The sequence below is a fragment of the Rissa tridactyla genome, chromosome 1 (genome assembly GCF_028500815.1).
Source record: "Rissa tridactyla isolate bRisTri1 chromosome 1, bRisTri1.patW.cur.20221130, whole genome shotgun sequence".
In the NCBI taxonomy this organism is placed as follows: Eukaryota; Metazoa; Chordata; class Aves; order Charadriiformes; family Laridae; genus Rissa; species Rissa tridactyla.
The window spans coordinates 167417423-167435684 of NC_071466.1; the positions used below are offsets into that span (position 1 = coordinate 167417423).

General features: G+C 37.2%; 1 protein-coding gene across 1 annotated transcript in view; it reads left to right on the plus strand.

Annotated features, from left to right (window-relative positions):
* The window catches only part of ANKS1B (ankyrin repeat and sterile alpha motif domain containing 1B), a 449659-nt gene that overhangs the window by 141744 nt on the left and 289653 nt on the right, over positions 1-18262 (plus strand). The window lies entirely within an intron of this gene.

Below are 18262 nucleotides of genomic sequence, written 5' to 3' on the forward strand. Positions count from 1 at the left end.
GCTATAAGCAAAGCAGTGCAAAGTGGCCACAAGAAGGAACCATCACACTGCCAGATATACAAAATTGCCTGGATGAGTGGAAATTCAAGAGGCTAGCCTTAGTCACCCATGCTTCCTCATTTTGAAACTGTAATTGATCTGAAGGATCATGCACTAACCTTTCTGAAGTCCAGTCACCCAAATTGCTTCAAACAGAAGGACTGCTAGTAGAGCTGTATTTCATTTAAGCATGCCTTTTAAACCAGAGATAGCAGGATATAGTGCACTTAAACACATGACCTACAGTCTAATTCCTCAGGATTAAATACTTTCAGCGATTGAGAAAGATCATCTTAGCTGTGCAGAGAGAAGAACATAACGAAGGAGGGAGTCTCTTATCAAGCAGAGTAACTGCAATATATAACAGTAGGTCTAGAACCATCTGAAAATAGCTGAAGTGTATAAATTTAGCCTAATTTGACAGCAGTGTTCCTGAAGCAACTGATTGTCCATGGAAGTGTTTGGTATTGTGGTGCATATTCAAGATCAGAGATATTCCCTACCTGCTATGAGTGCTGAGTTTCTTAAGCACTAAGTCTCAGGCCTGATGTGTCAGGGAGCAGCAAGGGCCAGCTGCTCCTTCAGGAATTGGCGAGGCAGGAGTGAAGGGGACTACAACAGCTTACAGGGCAAGGGCCTCGCTAGTCAGGGCCCTATCTCACCACCTGTGAGCAGGGCAGACCTAGAGATCATGGCCAGGTTCACCAAGAGCCCAGATCATCATGCAAGTTTGTGCAGATGAGGTAGATCTAAAGTCAAGCTAGAAAGTCAATATGCAGGTCAGGATCAGGTCCAGTGATGGCCAGGAAGCGTCATAATGACAAGACCAGGTCCAAGGTCAAGCTGGGAAGTCAGCCCATGAGTTGGGGTCTGGATGCACAGGGCACAGGCTTAAGCATGAGACAGGCACTCCTTCAGCATAGCTCAGGAGGAACTAAAGGCCCCAGACAGATGAAACGGTGTCTCAAGGAAGTGGGATGTGGATGGAGAACCTCAAAAGGCTGGTCAGGGCCATTAGAACTTATTAATGCCTCAGGGCCTGATGTGATGTATGAATGATAATTAATGTCCCTTATTCTTCCATCTGTCACTCAAGGAGACAGTATCTCCAAAGAGTATAATTTGTCTGTATGTTGAGTAAGAAGTGAAGAGCCACTCAGCGCTTGTCAATAAGGAACATAAAGCATAGGTGTGTATCATAATATTAGCCATGCATCGGTTTGGTGGAGTAGGTAACTGACAAAAGAGGCTTGGGTTTCCATAACAACCTAATAGCTGAAGTCTTTCTTAGGCAGTAAGTGGTTTCCCTTCAAAGTAATTTTGGCCTTAGGGAAATGCTCCCATTATTAAGTAAAGTTTCCCAGTTCTCAGGGTGTTTTATACCGTCTAATCCCCCTTTACCTCTAGCACAGAAAAAGATTCATAGGCCGTAAGAAGAATGAGCAAAAGCCTCGCAGTGCCCTGATATGATGAGGATACTCCTCTTAAAGGGAGAAAACAGGTTCTAGCCTTTGTGTTGTTTCTTTAATAAAGGTCTCAAGATATATCTTAAAAGCAGCTGGGGTTTTGTGCCTGTTACTCTGAATAGTTTCAGAACCACTGAGTCCTGTGCCAGTGATTAAGAAGCTTCTCATTTCCAACCTCAGTGTATTCATGGCCAAGTGAAGTCAAAACAGTGGAACCCTGACATACTCTCTTTGGCTAAGTCAGAGCTCTCCAGCAACTCTGCAAGAAGCAATTCTGGGCAGCCCCTGAATGATTCTGAAAATCTCTTATTGCCCTTGTGCATGTCTATATGTACTGCCTTGTCATGGTGGCTAGAGGACTCCAAAGGGTGGTAAAGTGTTGCATATAGGTCTTCCAAATGTGTGTATTCTGTATCACAGTATGTTCAAGATATTTTGTCTTACTTCTGTATGTATGCATCTGTTTAAGGTATTGGCCTCTATAGAAATCGGTATTATATTATCTACATACTGTGCCCTAACATCCTTCCCTTTTTCTGTGTAAGAAGAGGAGAATAAAGTTATAAGGATTATAAGAAGACCTGAAGTGGTTGAACCAAAAACCAGATATATTTTTTTAATTAAATGTTATATTTAATACAGCTGGAAACATTTTTTTTGTTTTGCTGTTTCTTTACCTGCTTTTTAGTGACATTTACTTTAAAACTAAACTGAAAATTATCGAACAATTTTCAGTTGTATTTTTCAGTCAATAGCTTATAGTGAAATACAATGCCCAGCCTTAGTTGTAAGACCTAGATATACTTTTTCTCTTCTCTTCTTGCCTTCCTTTAACCTGTGTCTGAGCCATATGGAGAGAATTTGACTATGGTACAGTATTTCTCAATTTACTTGTTTTAACAGGTTAATTTATAAAGATGTAAAGATCACATTCAGAGCTTCAAGAATAAAAATATTTGCCAGAACACAGTGTATAGGAAACCAAACTGACCTTCTGACTGAGTTTCAGTGATGACGCATTTCATATTTGTCATTCCGACTGCCACAGTATAGAGTGCACACTTCTTATCAGAAGCAATTTTATCTAATGCAGTAGCATATGTTTGCAGTTTGGAATTTTTAATTCACGTGGCATTCTAATAAAGGTGAAGGGAGTGCTGATGGGAGAATAAAATATACAATAGCTCTTCTATCATGCATTTTGTTGTTTTTTCTTCAGTACAGCTAGTACTTGTTTTGAGCACCTTTCAAAACTGTAAAAGAAAAGATTTCTGAAAATTATGCCTGGAGAATGTTTGTTGATGTAGTTGTTCCTATAGTATGAATTATAAATTTATAATTTATTTTCTTTTTTCAAGTATCTTCTGGCATTTCATAGTTCTTTTTATTTTCTCTAAGCACAAATCCCCAAAATACAGGCAGCTTGGGAGTTCTGTTTTATCATAATGACATTTTCATACCCATTTCTGTATTTCTGATGTTATTATCATAGTTCTTGGAGTACAATTAGGATGCTTTATATTAGCTTTTTTAGTACTATATCTCTTAGAGGAGCGCAGTTCACCTGTGTTTCTGGTCCTATGTTGATTACTCTTTTGCTGACAGGTGTTATCAGCCTACTGATTTTGACCAGTAGGTCTTCAAATGCTCTGAGTCTCAGTGGCTGGCATATATTCCTAACCTCGCTGATGTTAGGGCGTGTTTTGCCGTTGATTTTGGTTGGGTTAGATTTTCACCGTGTGTATCTTCTTCCAAAAGAAGATTCTTTATTAAAATTAGAAATCAGTCAATTAAGTACTGATATGAGATCAGGAAAAATGTGTGTCTTCTAGTATAAGATGAAAAATGAGGTAACGTCTGTGAGAATATTTCCCTTTTTTTTCTGATTTTGTCTGAAATCAGGAGAGGATACCTTTTAATTTATTATGACATAGTTGGAAGTGGCAGTAGATGGGTCAGTGCGGTGTGCGTCTGGTTTCTGCCTAGTTAGCTACCTCCCTAAAATCACATTCTGACAGCATGTGAAAGCTATGACCCATTTTAATTATCTTTGGGTAGGTGTCAGAAGGTGGATGAGACAGCTTGAAAATTTTTTCTACAGTGAAGTCCGTTCCTATGTAGTTCAGAGAAGCCAGCTTTCTCGTATCACCTAAGAAACAGATGCAGGTGATCCATATACACTTTCTGTATACAGGTCCTGTTCCATTTTTTTTCTTGATATGGCTGTAACCTGCTGTCAGTAGATTTATACCAACAGTGCATATATCCCCTATCTAATGTTTAAAGAAGAAAATATATCCACTCTTTATTGTTTCAGTTCCTTGTGCAATGTAGGAATTATCCTTTTTGACAGAAGTTACAAAGGGAGATAAAAAATAAAATTTAACTCCTGTGGTGCAAAATAAGCACCGTTTTCATTAGGGTGTGACTCAACTTATAAATGTAATAACAGAACAAATGGATAAATGAGAGAAGATGAATGATAAAAGACTTCAATAATAGTTCATCCACTTTCTGCTACCACTCTAAGCGGTCCTGGGCAATGTGAGGTAAAGGCATAGGTTCCCCTAACACGGCTGTTCCCTTAGTTATTCTATATTTTCAACAGAGCAATTCTGTATTTTGAAAAACTTCTGTTATCATAAAATTCTTGTATAAAACAATAACTAGAAAATTGAAATCCTCAAATTTTGCCATCACTTGAGTGGCAGACTCTAACTGGAAAGCACTATGTTAAAAATGGATTCTTTGCTGCGTTGGGAATAAAAAAAGTCCTTCTTTTTTGTTTCATTTCACTTCTTGCCTTTTGCCAAAAGCAGAATTTATCCAGCAAAGCAAAAAGGTAATTTCAGTATCACAAACTGAGAAGCAGGCAGTAGAAGCATTCAGCGATTGCTGTTTCTAGTGTCTTACTTTCTTGAGTGATTCTTGCCCATTTAACTGGGACCTTTCAGAATCCTAACAGAGCATTAAGAGAAACAAAGTTTATACAGGTTTTTTGGTTCTCCTCCCACTCCCAATGGTATTTTTAGGATAAAGACGGGTAAAACTGTTACGTTTTTTTTCATTTGGGTAGTCTGCAAAGAGCAAGTGAATGATACATACAGTGGATACTTCTCATGCGCATACATCTGGAACCATTCATTATTAACTTTTTAAAATTACCTCAGTTGCAAACACTTTAATAAATACTAATAATCCATATGTAATATTAACCCAAATGTATTTTAAAAGTGAATGTCAAATTATTTACTTCTATTAAACAAACTTATAGTTTAATTTAAAAACCAGGTTAACTAATAAGATCCAGTTTCTCTGAAGCCAGGCTAATTTGCATGACCTATGCCCCTTTCATTGATTATTAATGGTGACCCATACCAGCTATTCCATTATTCCTGAGATCTGGCTGAAAGCCTATAACTACTAAGGTTACTCCATTAGCTTCCTTTTAGTCTTCTCAAATCTTATCAATATTCCATGTGCTATTAAGAAACAGCACCAGTTGTTGAGATGGCTTCTTGCTGGATCGTTTTAAACTCTTGGATACAAATTAGATAGATCTGTTAATTGAAAATTTCTAGCTTTAGTAACTCTCACTTAACATTCCCTTTGGATATTTTCATATGAGTTTCTGTTTGATATTTAGGGAAAATATTTCACATCTCTATTCTTTTATAATATTATTTCTCCTGCCACATTTTTAGAGTGGTGTGCCATGATTTGGTTTGTTCCGTTGTCCATTTCCCCCACTCCTTTATGTCCTTGATGCAGCAGAGGTCTTGTGGAGGAACAGCATTATAATCATAATTAAAGACTTCAGGAGGCATATGCACAGGAGGCTGAATTGAGGTTGCACAAGCCACGTCAATTCTTACATATCACAGCTCTAATGTACTTTCCTTTACAACCTTACCATCCCTCTAAGAGGTTTTTAGTATATAATTAAGATAATTGCTCCCCATCATGTGCTCCTCTGGATAACATCTCTGATAACATCCTTAACAATGAAATGTTATTCTTAAAAATACTCTGTCATTTCTGAAGTTAAAGCACATGGGAATGACTGATACCATGTGACCAGTTCGTTATCAAAATACATGCAGATCTCCACCCATCCAGTATGTTCCAGTAAATATGTTTATATTGTTAAATTAATTCCACTTTCCAAAGCACTAGCTTACATTTTCTCTGCAAAATGAGAGAAAAAGGCTGCTGCTTGACATACACTAAACATTTTCTGATGATTAATTACTTTTTTTTATTATTATTCATCAAAGTACAGTTGAAAAAAATGAGCTTTCACAGGAGTTTTGGGCAATTTTTGCAAATGAGTGCTCATCAAAGTGCGTGCATTCTGACCAATACTCAGTTTCATGCATCCCGGTGTGATTACCATCTAGAATGATCTCATTATACACTTGACTGCATGCTGTCAGACAAAACCCCTTTTTCAAATCAAGACAATAATTCAAAGGAGCATAATTATTTCGAGGTATTTTGCGTTTTAAAGCCCATATGCAAATATTGTTTAGCAGGCTTTGGGTTTTTCTTTGTTAAATTACTATTAGTTGCACCATCCTTTGAAAGTACTTTTGAGACAGGGATGAAATATACATAGACCACAGAGAACATATTCCATTCTAGTAAGTAATCCTACACTTCAAAATGCTGCTGAGATTGTTCTATAATTGAGCAGATGTAAGTGATAGTACCTTTTATAAGTGGCAATAATTTACTAGATATATGAGGAATAATATTGCTATAAAACCCGTCAAATTGCTACTATCAGTGGTAGTAGTAAAACTTCATCTTACCATTAATTTGTTTACATTTTACGTGCATCTGGTAAGTTCTAGAGGAATATAAGCGTGTGTAATGGGTATAGCACTGCATGGAAGTCTTCAGTAGGCATTTAGTTAATATTATATGTCTCCTGGTGCACCTGTGAATTTTCTACAAACCTTAAATTGAATCTTCTACAAAGCTTTTCAGGTTGAATCTTACTCCATGTTAGAAGTCAGGAGGAACCAGTTGTCTTGACTTCATACTTTCTATTCTGTTATACTCAAGATTTTGCATATTGTGCTATTTTGCATTAAGATGAAACTGAGTCCTAAAACTTGGGAGGTCCAGTGCTCAAGAGTTAGTGCTTCACTTGGCTTATGTCTGATCCAGTGCTCAAGAGTTAGTGCTTAGCTTGGCTTATGTCTATAATGCAATAGAGTACTATAAAAAAAGCTAAACTCGTTTGCAGAAACACTGGAAAGGCAATATAGGTATGTCTTGAATCACAAGGAACTTGGCTGTCTTTTGTGGAAGATGAATTTCTCCACTATTTGGTCTCTCAATTTCAGATGATAAAGCTGCTTGACTCTGAATGATTAATCATTGGACACTGCAATATACATATCCTAGGATCATCTAGACATTCTCAGCTGTTCCAGAAAGTTATGACATTAACAATGCTCCTGATCTCTCCTGCTCCTTGTGTAGTTTTTCAGGTTTTTTGGATATTTTGTATTAAAGGTTGCAAGTTTAATACAGTTAATTAGGGAGGTTTTTTTGACTTGCTGAAGATGGTAAATAGATGTTTAGTCTACAGGTGCCTTGTAGCACAGTTATTACTGTGTGATTGCCTTCGATTTAGGTATTAGCTTTGATGACTTGGGCAATCCCTCCTATTTTTATGTCCTATATCAGGGCTTTTATCTGGGATGTGAGGGATCAAGTTGAGAACCTTAAATACCAGGCTATAACATGAGTGTGACTGACTATACCTGTATTACAGGACGTGAGAATGCTATTCAGTGCTGGGCCCATGTTTCACATCCTATCTGCATCCTAGTTCCATGTCAGACTAAGAAATACGAACTCAATCCCTGCACTGTTCTGTCAGAATAGGGTTGAGCTGCAGCAGAACCCATGAACTAAATGATCAAAAGATCAGCTTTGTGAGATACCTGCCCTGCAGTCTTTGTCTTTTTTCCCCCATTAGTCTTTCTTGCAAATACCAGGACTTCTATCCTGCTCCAAGAATTATTTCTAGTGAAAATATCCTACAAATGATACATTTCCCCAAGAAAATCAGTTTGGATTATACGTTGAAAATAACTCGTTGAAAGACTGACAACCAGCTATACACTGCATTTATACGTTGATTTGATGGCTCTGCTCACAGGCAGATCCTGAGGCCTCTGGATCATAGCTCTACCTGCTCCCCTCTCCCTGCTTTCCATCGTTTCTTCTCTGTGTGGATCATCTACTGCCACACACTTACTGTGCTTTTTCAAATACTGTAGTGAAGCGTCAACTGGCTTTGATAAGAATGCAGTTAGTAACCTTGCTCTCTTTTCTACAGTTCTAATAGACCCAGCTACCCACTGCCAAACAAACTGAAAAAGTTTTGCTGATCCTTCTAGCTGATAGTGTTTAGGAGAGATTTGGGGTTTTTTTTGTGACTGGCTGCATGAAAATTTGTCTATGATTTAGCTTATATCAAAATCAACTGAATATGCATACTAATAATTTTATTTCAGCATTTACCTGAATCAGATCATTTTTTTTTAATTTTTTTTATCTTTTAGGATAAAAAAATCTTATCCTATTTCTACTGTCTTTACTTCTCCAGTAAGTAAAAACTTAAATGTGGTAATTTTGAGAAAAATTTAAGTTATTGTATTTAATGTTTCAATACCTTTAATTGTGTTCTACTGAGAACTCACTTTTCTATTAACTTTAGTACGTTTGGAAAGCAGAAATCTTGGCATAGCTTGCTAAATTTTGTTAAAATCAAAATATTTGTGAAAATATTAAGCAATTGCTAAAATAAACCATTTTTGTATGTAATGAACAGATTTATTTGTTTTATTCAGTATCAGAGATGATTAAAAATACAAAAACATTGATTCCTAGTGAAGGTAATCAGTGTTGCATCCTGTAAAAAAAAAGATTTTCCCCTCCTGTTCTATTTTAAGTTAAATAAAAAACACTCTTTTACTTCCATTTTCTCTGCTTCTGTCTCCCTTTCTGCATCTGCTAGTCCTGATGGCAGTATGTAGCTTGCTGCCAAAAAGTTTCCTTCTATTACTTTACAGAGATTTCATTTTTGTTCTTTTTATACCATTTTCATTTTTGTGCCACCTCGAAAGGAAATTTGAACTGTGCAAGAGATGTGGGATTTTACTATATGTCAAAATAGGATGGCAGTGGGTTTGTATTGCCAATCAACAAACATATAGATGCAGCATATCCTTACTAGCAGCTAATGATAGAATAATTTTCTACTGCGACAGGATATCAAACTAGTCTTTTCTTTTTTTCTTTTCTGATATGCCTTTAAATACTGCAGATTTGGAAGAACCGATACGACAGAATATTTTCACACTCTGTTGCTTTATTGTTTTCAGAAAGCAAGAAAAGTCTTCAGAAGGACCACCTCGTATTTTTTGATCTAGGGCAGGGTGTATTAATCTTTCTATGTTCTTTCTGTAATATCTTTCTAAAGTATCATAGCACGCAGTAGTATCTGTTCTGGATGAGGATATTAAAAACAGCTGCTAGTAAAAATATTCTTTCCACTCTAGCTCCAGCTGTTCACTCCATGTCCTTTTCCTTTCAGATATCATTCCCTCACTGCTGGAAGATACTTAAATAATATAGCACAATTAAAACCAGTTTCTTGCCAGTAGTGCTAGGATTGAAACTAAATTTTTCTCCAAGAACATTTCCATTATTTTGACATCCATTTCTGTCTTACATCATGATGAAAAAATATAAAAACTTTCTGTGAATATTGTGTAAGTAGAATTTGCCGAAAGTACAGTTATGTAGGTTGTCTTTCAGAGTTTTTGTCATCCAACCTGTAATAACTTAAACAGGGATTTGCCAGTGATAAATTTACGAAAAGTGTTAAATGCCTTGCGAAGCCCTTGCAAACAAAAAGCAACACGTTTTATAAATTATTGTCCAGCTGCTAGATATCAGCCTGATAAACACAATGTGGAATAAATTTGTGACTCATATTCTAATGGAATAATGATATTTGCAATATGAAGTTGTTGGTGGTAAGAGTGATGGGAATTCTGTGAATCCTGCCTTTTTGTTTTGGCTAAATTCTTACCTGTATTCCAGTGTAATTTAATTGTAATTCTTTATTGAAGTTTAAGAGTTTAAGTTAAGGAACGCTGAATAGTTCTAAGCCATAAAACTCGGCAAAAAAAGCATACTTTCACTTAATTATGATCTCTCTTTTGATATTAGTGGTTGGATGGGATCAGCAACTTTTTTTCTGCCTCACTGTGTTGGAATATTCCTTCTTGTCTGAATATACTGATTTGGCTCTATGTCCAACAAATGGGCCAAAACTGCATGGTCTAGAAATTTTGATTTATTCATTTGCTATCAATAACAAATACAAATAGCATACCTCTTTAATATATGTAAAGTTTTGTGCAGTCTTTATCATTCCTTTAGATAGTTAACTGCGGCTCTCAAAAATTCCAAGAATCTATCCAAACTCGGTATCTGTGGTCCCTATAAGAAATGTAGCAGGTTGCATTATTTGGAACATTTAATAGGAAGAATTTTAAGAAATCCGCAAAGCTAGCTTGTGGATCTTAGAGAATCTAAAACCGAAACAAGAAGAGAAAACCGCTGAGGCAAGCTGCACACTTCGATAGTGACTAAATGAAATATGCTGAAGTGTATAGAAGATTCTGACCACTCAGAGCAGAAGTTAGGTAAATCCCACTTTGTCAGTCAGAAGGTAAGGTTAATAACGCATAAATACATAATACTGTTATAACATAATTTCATCTAAATTTCAGCAGATAGAAAATAAATTAATGCGGGAATATTAATAAAATGGGTAGAATTTGAGTATTTTTCAGAAGAAAATGCTAAGTATGACTAAAAATATGTAAAGCAATATATAGCAAAATAGTTTTGGGGCGTTAATTATCAAAAAAGAGGTTTTGGAAATTAAAAAATACAATCAAGTGATTTAATTTTAGTTACTAAAAGCTCTAGTGCTGTAGTGCCACAAATTAGCTGTTAATGGTTGGAAACTGGATTGTGTTGTTCCAAAATTATCCACAGTATTTCCTTTATCTTTCTCAAATCATTTGGACATTATCAGGGAAACTTATTGGACAAGATAGCTGGTCTACTCTGGTACGGATGTTTCCATATTGCTTTTAAAATTAACAGCAGAGATTTTTAAGATTCCTTGAATTCTGTGTTTGATCCCCAGGGAGTATGGCTATCATCAGTATTATTTAAATGGCTTGAGAGCACTTAGTCTCATCACCTTTTGCAGTTTATATTCTGAGATAATTTGAAAATGCAGCCTAATAATCTATTGCGTTTGCAATAGTAGAATACTGTCTCTGCACAGCAGTTTGGTTATTCTCTATGGATTACAGGAGAGACCTTGTGAAATACGAAGGCATGCATATGATAGCATTCAGTGGTCTCTCACTGATGAGTTAAATTTAAAAATAAGCACAAACACCCCCAATGTGTATAATTTTTTTTGGAGGCTGTTTTGTTTTATAAGACTACTAGGCATTCCTGTTTTTAGTGAATGACTGAAATAAATAAACAAAAATATTTTGGCACCTGTTAACTACACCCCGTGCTTTTCTTTGAACTCCCAGAAACATGATGACTACATGTTGAGACAAGCCAAATGTAGAAATCTATGAAATATCTGTCATAGGCAAGTGCAGTCATTTCACTACAAACCTTTTAAAAATGGAAAAGCCAACAAAAACCCCATTTCACAAAAAAAAACCCCAACTATATGGTATTGTTTTTGAATGTTCAATTAGACATCAACAGCTTGCAGAGGCAGTCTCAAAAGGTTACTCAGGAAATGGTGGAAATCACCCATCATCTCTCATTAGCACTTAATGAGAGATGTTTTTCCAGACAGTTGCATGGTATTACAAGGGTTATGCAAGCTTGAAGCAGTTCCAAAGTCTATTTGTGCAGGTGGGTGATTAGAGGAAATAAAAAGTTGATAATAGTCATACCCAACTCTTGCGGATGATGCAGAAACAACTAAACAGACCCCCTGCTGCCACTGGAATGCACTTCACTGGTAATTAATTCCAAACACAATCCTGAAATAGCTGCTACATCCAAGATTGGGCCAGTTACAGCTTCAAGTGCTTTCAACAAGACAGTTGCAGATATATATTTACAGTCCTACTCGGAACAATGGTTATTCAGGTTTAAGTGTGTGGGAAACAAAACAAATTCAAAAGAGCAAATTCAAACAGTTTAGTCCAACTGTTCTCTCTATGTATCCAGTGTAGCTACCTACTGATTCCATTATTCAGTATTCCATCTGCTCTTTTGAAATGTCTCTTGTAATGTTCATTCCTTGAAATCCTGAAATACATGATTGTCCTTGTCTATAGTTCCTAGATTTATGCCATGTTGAATAGTCATGTAGGAGAGAAGATTTGCTCTGGGGATTCAGGCAAGTTAGAACAATTTTAAAAGCTGAGTCCTATACTGTGGATAATTGCCTAGTCTCTCAATTGGGGCAACTATATAACATGTGCATTTTTGTTATCTGCCTGACAAAATAGGAGATTTTCTAATTTTTACCTTGATTTCTGTATGAACTGCAGCTTGACTTAATTTACTGCATAAAATTTCAGTGAATGTTTGGAATGGGTCCACCACTTACAGGAGACATCACGTTTTTGTTACGTGTGCTGTCCAAGAAATCTTATACGTGGTAGCTTTGTATCAAATCAGGGCAATTCCTGCTGTTTTGTGACCTACTTTGCTCAGTTATGGGTCATTGTTAGTATCTTCGTACTTGTTGGCATGGGCTCCTGCCTTGTAAGTTTACTGCTGGTGGAGTCCAGCAGCCTGGATTAACCCATGATGAAGGGACTTAACCTACATAGTGCTGGTTTCATAGAAAATGTTCAGATATATTGTTTTAAGACTTGCACTGAAATCTGTCTATGGGAATGTTTTAGTGTAATGGGGTGATTCTCCTTGCTCTGCCTTAGAAAGAGTTAACACTGACATTTGAAATGCTTTTGAGTGTCCCAAGCTAATGCTTGGGCGTTGAAATTCCACAGTTCCTGCACCATCTTGCAGGTGCCTCGAATTCCCTTGGACCACTGAGATGGCATTAGCTAACCATGCTTTGGCAGTTGAATCTTGCCCTGTTTGTCTGCAATAGAAGTGTCTGAGCTAGCTATATAGACTTTGTTTAAAGCTAAGGAATACTTTAGTATAATCAATGAAGTTTAGGGCTTGTTCCTCTGACCTAATATTTCTTCAGTATAATATATCTAAATACAGAATGTATTCTAAATTCTAACTAATACTGTTTTAATTGGCTTTCATTGACTTAAAGAAGAGTTTAGCATGCTCACTGAAATGTAGCTATATTTGCAAGAAACCCACCTTGCAAATCTGAAGATCCGTTTCTGAATCGCTCAAGACATTGAGAACAAATTAATGCCATTTCTTTGGAAAGCAATTTAGTTACTAGCATATGAATACAGAAGTTTAACTTTAGGCCCTGAATTTTGGTTCCAAAAATCAGTCCTGTTAGATAGACATATATAACACATTACATAATGTAGTTTTCATTTTATTCAGGAATTCTTTTTGTACTGAAAGATTGCATTGCAAATGAATCACTGAGTACTTATAATGTCAGTGATAGCAGACCAACTGTTCTTCCTATGAAAGGATTGGTTATGATGTTAATTCTCTTTTGTGTGAGACATGAGGTTAGTCTACATTCACAGTTAAACATTTTTATGAACAAGATAATTGTATGCTTATATTAATTAGGTTTCAGTATTATTGAACTGGATAATAAATAAAGCTGAACACCAAGATCAAAAAGCATCTTTTTTCACAATTGCATTATATATGACAATGTGGTGAAAAATAGATTTTGCGGTGTTTGTCTTCCTGCTTCCTTCCTCCCTTAATGTTCTCATAAAAAGGTGCTGTAAAAAATAAACATTTCCCATATTAAATGACTTAAAACTTTTAAATTCATGAATTTCAAAAAAGCAATGATGTGAATTACTTCTTGTTCAATGCCATTCAATTTCTTTTTATCATTTTCCTGTAAGGATGTATGAAATAACTGTTGGTGAAATATGGAATAACTGGAATAGACCAGTAAAAAGCTCATCTGGATTTCTGGACTTGATTCAATACTAATAGTTTTAGTGTAACTAAAATGAAGCCACCTGTCCCTAATCAAAGTGTGTAACTCTAATTTAAACAATGCTTGTGTGACTCGAGAGTAAAAAGATTTTTTTAAAATGATGGTAGCAACAACCTGACCCTCAACTTCCAAGCAATGATGTAATCATTTGTAATTACAGTCTTTTGATACATAAGAAAAAGACTAATAAGCACAGGCAAGTTGTATGAAGCACTAGTGTGACCATTGCTGTAAATACTGAGTCTGTAAATACTTCAAAAATTGGGAAAAGTAGTAAGGACTTGGGGGTGTCGGTGGATGGGAAGCTCAACATGAGCCAGCAATTTGAGCTCGCAGCCCAAAAAGGAAACTGCGTCCTGGGCTGCATCAAAAGAAACATGGCCAGCAGGTGGAGGGAGGTGATTCTCCCCCTCTACTCTGCTCTCATGAGACCCCACCTGGAGTACTGCGTCCAGCTTTGGAGTCCTCAGCACAGCAAGGACATGGACATGTTGGATCGAGTGCGGAGGAGGGCCACGAAGATGATCAGAGGGCTGGAGCACCTCTGCTGTGAGAGCAGGCTGAGAGAGTTGGAGAAGAGAAGGCTCCGAGGAGACCTTATAGCAGCCCTCCAGTAGCTGAAGGGGGCCTACAGGAGAGATGGGGATGGACCCTTTATGAGGGAATGTAGCGACAGGACGAGGGGTAAAGTACTTAAAATGAAAGAGGGGAGATTTAGATTAGATACTAGGAAGAAGTTCTTTACGATGAGGGTGGTGAGACACTGGAACAGGTTCCCCAGAGAGGTGTTGGATGCCCCTTCCCTGGAAGTGTTCAAGACCAGACTGCAAGGGGCTTTGAGCAGCCTGGTCTAGTGGGAGGTGTCCCTGCCCATGACAGGGGGGCTGGAACAAGATGATCTTTAAGGTCCCTTCCAACCCAAACCATTCTATGATTCTATGAAATAGAATTTTAAGATTTGAGGTGTGGAAATCTGTCTAATCCTGTGAGAAATTTAAGGATCACCATCTTTTTTCGTATGTCCATAACATAGTTAATGGTAAATGTGATCATAACACTTTCTGTCCTTTAAAACCTCGTATGCTAAGCCAATCAATCAACCAACAAAGCAAATTATTAAGACTTGCCATCATGTAATTAGCATAGCTGTTTTTATAGCCCACACTGGATGAGTCCAGTTAATCCAAAACCTGAGTTTATCTAACCTTTAAAAAAATTATTCTGGTTGTTCTGGACATAGAAGATATAACATAGTATATTTTCTTTATTCTACCCTATTCTATTTCCTTTGCCCTGAAACAAAAGAAATGGAGGATGGAAAGTCCTCGGTAACCATTTTTAAGAATCAGAATAAGCTCCAGTTACATAATCCTTGTGACATTTTCTCGTGTATGATGGAGGCAGGAAGGAATATTGTTAAAGCATGCTGCAGTTCAGTAATTTTTAACAGCCACATAATCCCAGGAGCCCGATGTTATCTGACTTGTAGACAAACATCTCTTAGTTTATTGCAATCTGAGCCAGGATCTAGAAAAGAATGACAGACATAAATACTTCCCTGTTGGCCCCATCTATAGCACCTATCAGAAACTCAGCACGGGAGCTAATTTTTCCAGGTGAATTTGGTAGGTTCTCAAGTTTCCAAGTTCTTTTTGCCATGAAATGTTCCACTGAAACTTAGAGTATTACCATTATGGTTACCTAAAGGGAAAAAAAAAATGTTTGCTTTAGTTTTGTTACCAAAGAAAGAGAAAAGAAAATGAAAACATAATTATTATATCATTTAATTACAAAAGAAAATATATTCAGATCTATTCTTAATGAAACTGTGAGTACTGTATACATAAACAGAGAAGTTGCCCAAATTGGTTGCAGGAACTGATTTGATGGTGATATTCTCTCTCTGATGGAGCAGACCCAGGTAGTAAATCATTATTGGTGGCCTAATGGAAAGATCCTACTGTGAAAATAAACAGCTGTCCACAATAAAGAAATTGTTTACAAGAAACCATTACATGTCAGACACTTCATTCCCTTGAGAAAGCAGTGAAGGCATGAAATATTGAGCAGTTGGATTTTTTTTCTGGGATGTTTATTTCAAAAATGATTTGGATTTTTTTTGCAAAGCTTTATTTTTGGATTCTAAAAGCATGATCCTTTTTTGTGTTACCACTTTATTTTGCTTGTAAGGAAAGACTGTAACTACTCTTTTTTTGGGGGAGATTGCTGCCTATTATGTATATTCCTGAACTGGTTATAGCTGTATGCACCCACTGTAGCTGGAGAAGTTGTTCTCAGCCCTATCTAGTGGGGCGTATAACAGCCCTGCCTCCCCTCATAAATGTCTTCCAACAAATTTTCATTCCAGGAATGTCACTCCCAGGTGGCACTGTATCTAGGGGCAAACCCCAGTCTTCAGTGACCTCTCATTGAACAGGGTCCACAAGAATTCTTTCCTGTGGAAAAACCAAAATCTTGCTCATATAACTTGACCCCTCTGTTAACCCCTTCTGATGTTTAAAGTGTGAGTAAATTAAGCTGAGGTGGCTATTCCCAAGGCCTTGAAACAAGATGAAATGGTGGGCAGAAAGCTGTATTCATTACGATCAGCACCAATCTGTATTTCTAACTATCTGTGCGTTGAGTGATGCATCTTTGAGATACTTCCGCATCTGCAAGACTTGCTGCTTTCACTTGCAAGGCTTTCATGTGCTGAACAGCTAAAGGGCAGCTGGGCTTAAGCACAGCCACACAGGCTTCACAGGAAAAGAATGGTGACAGAAACTCAGGGACTGCTGTAGTATTGGGGAGTTTGTGTTCTTTATAGGTTTAGCTGTTTGTCAGAGACAATCATTCTGTTTGTTTCTCACACTAGTAAGTAAAGAAGTGCACTAAGTACACTTAACTAGACTCGCGTGGAACACTTCTCACTCTAGAAGTTATTTCTTAGCTTCCTAGGTGGTGCCTGTATTACCACATGTCCTGGCAGCAGAACAGGCCCTTGTTTGGTGTCTCCACAAACACAGTGTAGGGCTCCTTCAAAGCAAGTCTCCGGTTCCTCAGTCAGAGAGGTTTGTTGATAATTATCCATTGATGAGTGTGTCCACAGAGTGAAAGATGATATTTCATATTCTGGAGCAAAAGAGGACGAGACTTTCACCTCAGTTAAGATGCTCCTAACACTCATATTTAGCTTCATCCTAACACTCATATTTAGCTTCATCCTCACTATGAGATTTCCAAAGAGTATGGCAAGGCCTTGATGGGGTGTCTTCTTGTCAATCCCTCTCCCTATTTTGATGAGCTAGGCTGTCAAATCACAGGATACTCGTTCACATGCTGCATGTAGAGAGTTTCGGAGTTAGATCCCAGGTCAGACAGGAAAGCATAAGAGAGACTTAAGGCTTTCTGGAATGCCATCCAAGTTCTTCTGTGTCAGGGATGTTATTATGACGATTCACCTTGTTCCTTTCTAAGCCTTAGAATTTGTTTGATTGTGCACGTTAACACACATGTGTACTTTCTGAATGAAATTAATTCAGATGGAAGATTTCTGTGCACACTGTAAATGATTTAGGAAGAGCCCTTCCATGTGTTAAGACTGCGTACCTAAAAGACTGTCAGTTTTGATCAGATACTTTTCAACAAAGTTCGAATTGTCTGTTTCTGTGACAGGGAGGGTTCACTCTGTCAGAAGTCAGTTAACTTCTGGTGTTATCTACAGGATGTCTCTGTTTTGGATGTCTACCAAACTGCCACCTGAACTTTCATGTACATTTTCATTAAGTGTAACAGTATTGCTGAAACATTCCAGCCTGATATTTCCTTTAGAAGAACAGGTTTTGGTCTGTATTTTGCTAGAAACTTCAAGACCTCATCCAGATATGTAGTGTTTCTGCAGGGAGTATTTCTTAGAAACATCCTTGCTATGAAAGTATCTAAGTTGGAAAGGCCCTGAAGTTTACATTCTTGCAACTATTCCACTTTGTTCTATGTTGGCTACGTTAATGTAAATGGATATTTCCGTCCCTTTGATATATCTCTGTTACACTTCCAAGAATTCTTTCAGGTCAGTAGTACTGAGAGGGAGAAGCTTCTCTTATTGCTTTCACGGAGGCATTTGCAACTTTTGTAGATGGAGGGGCTTATGTGTGCTCCTGCAGAAGTTGGTTAGGCAAAAATTCTCCATCTTACAGCACCGGAACTGCTTTTGTTTATTTGGAGTTTGGGTTTTTCTAGAGTGGATTTGCCCACAGAACGAAAGCACGTATTGGAGATCTACCTCAATTACAAATAAATAGGCTTTCTTCTGTGAGCTCTGTGGGCTGTTAGTTGAGGCCCACAGACATGAGATTTGAATGTAATCATTGTCATAATGCAGAGCTGCAGGTGTTATAGCACATTTAGGAACATGGAGCACATGTCTTTGTGACCCACACTGTAAAGACAACCATAACCATGCACAGGCAATTGCATTTTCCCCAGGATCTGAACTAAAGCATTTATTTAATAATACAATTCAAAAGACATGAAGTAA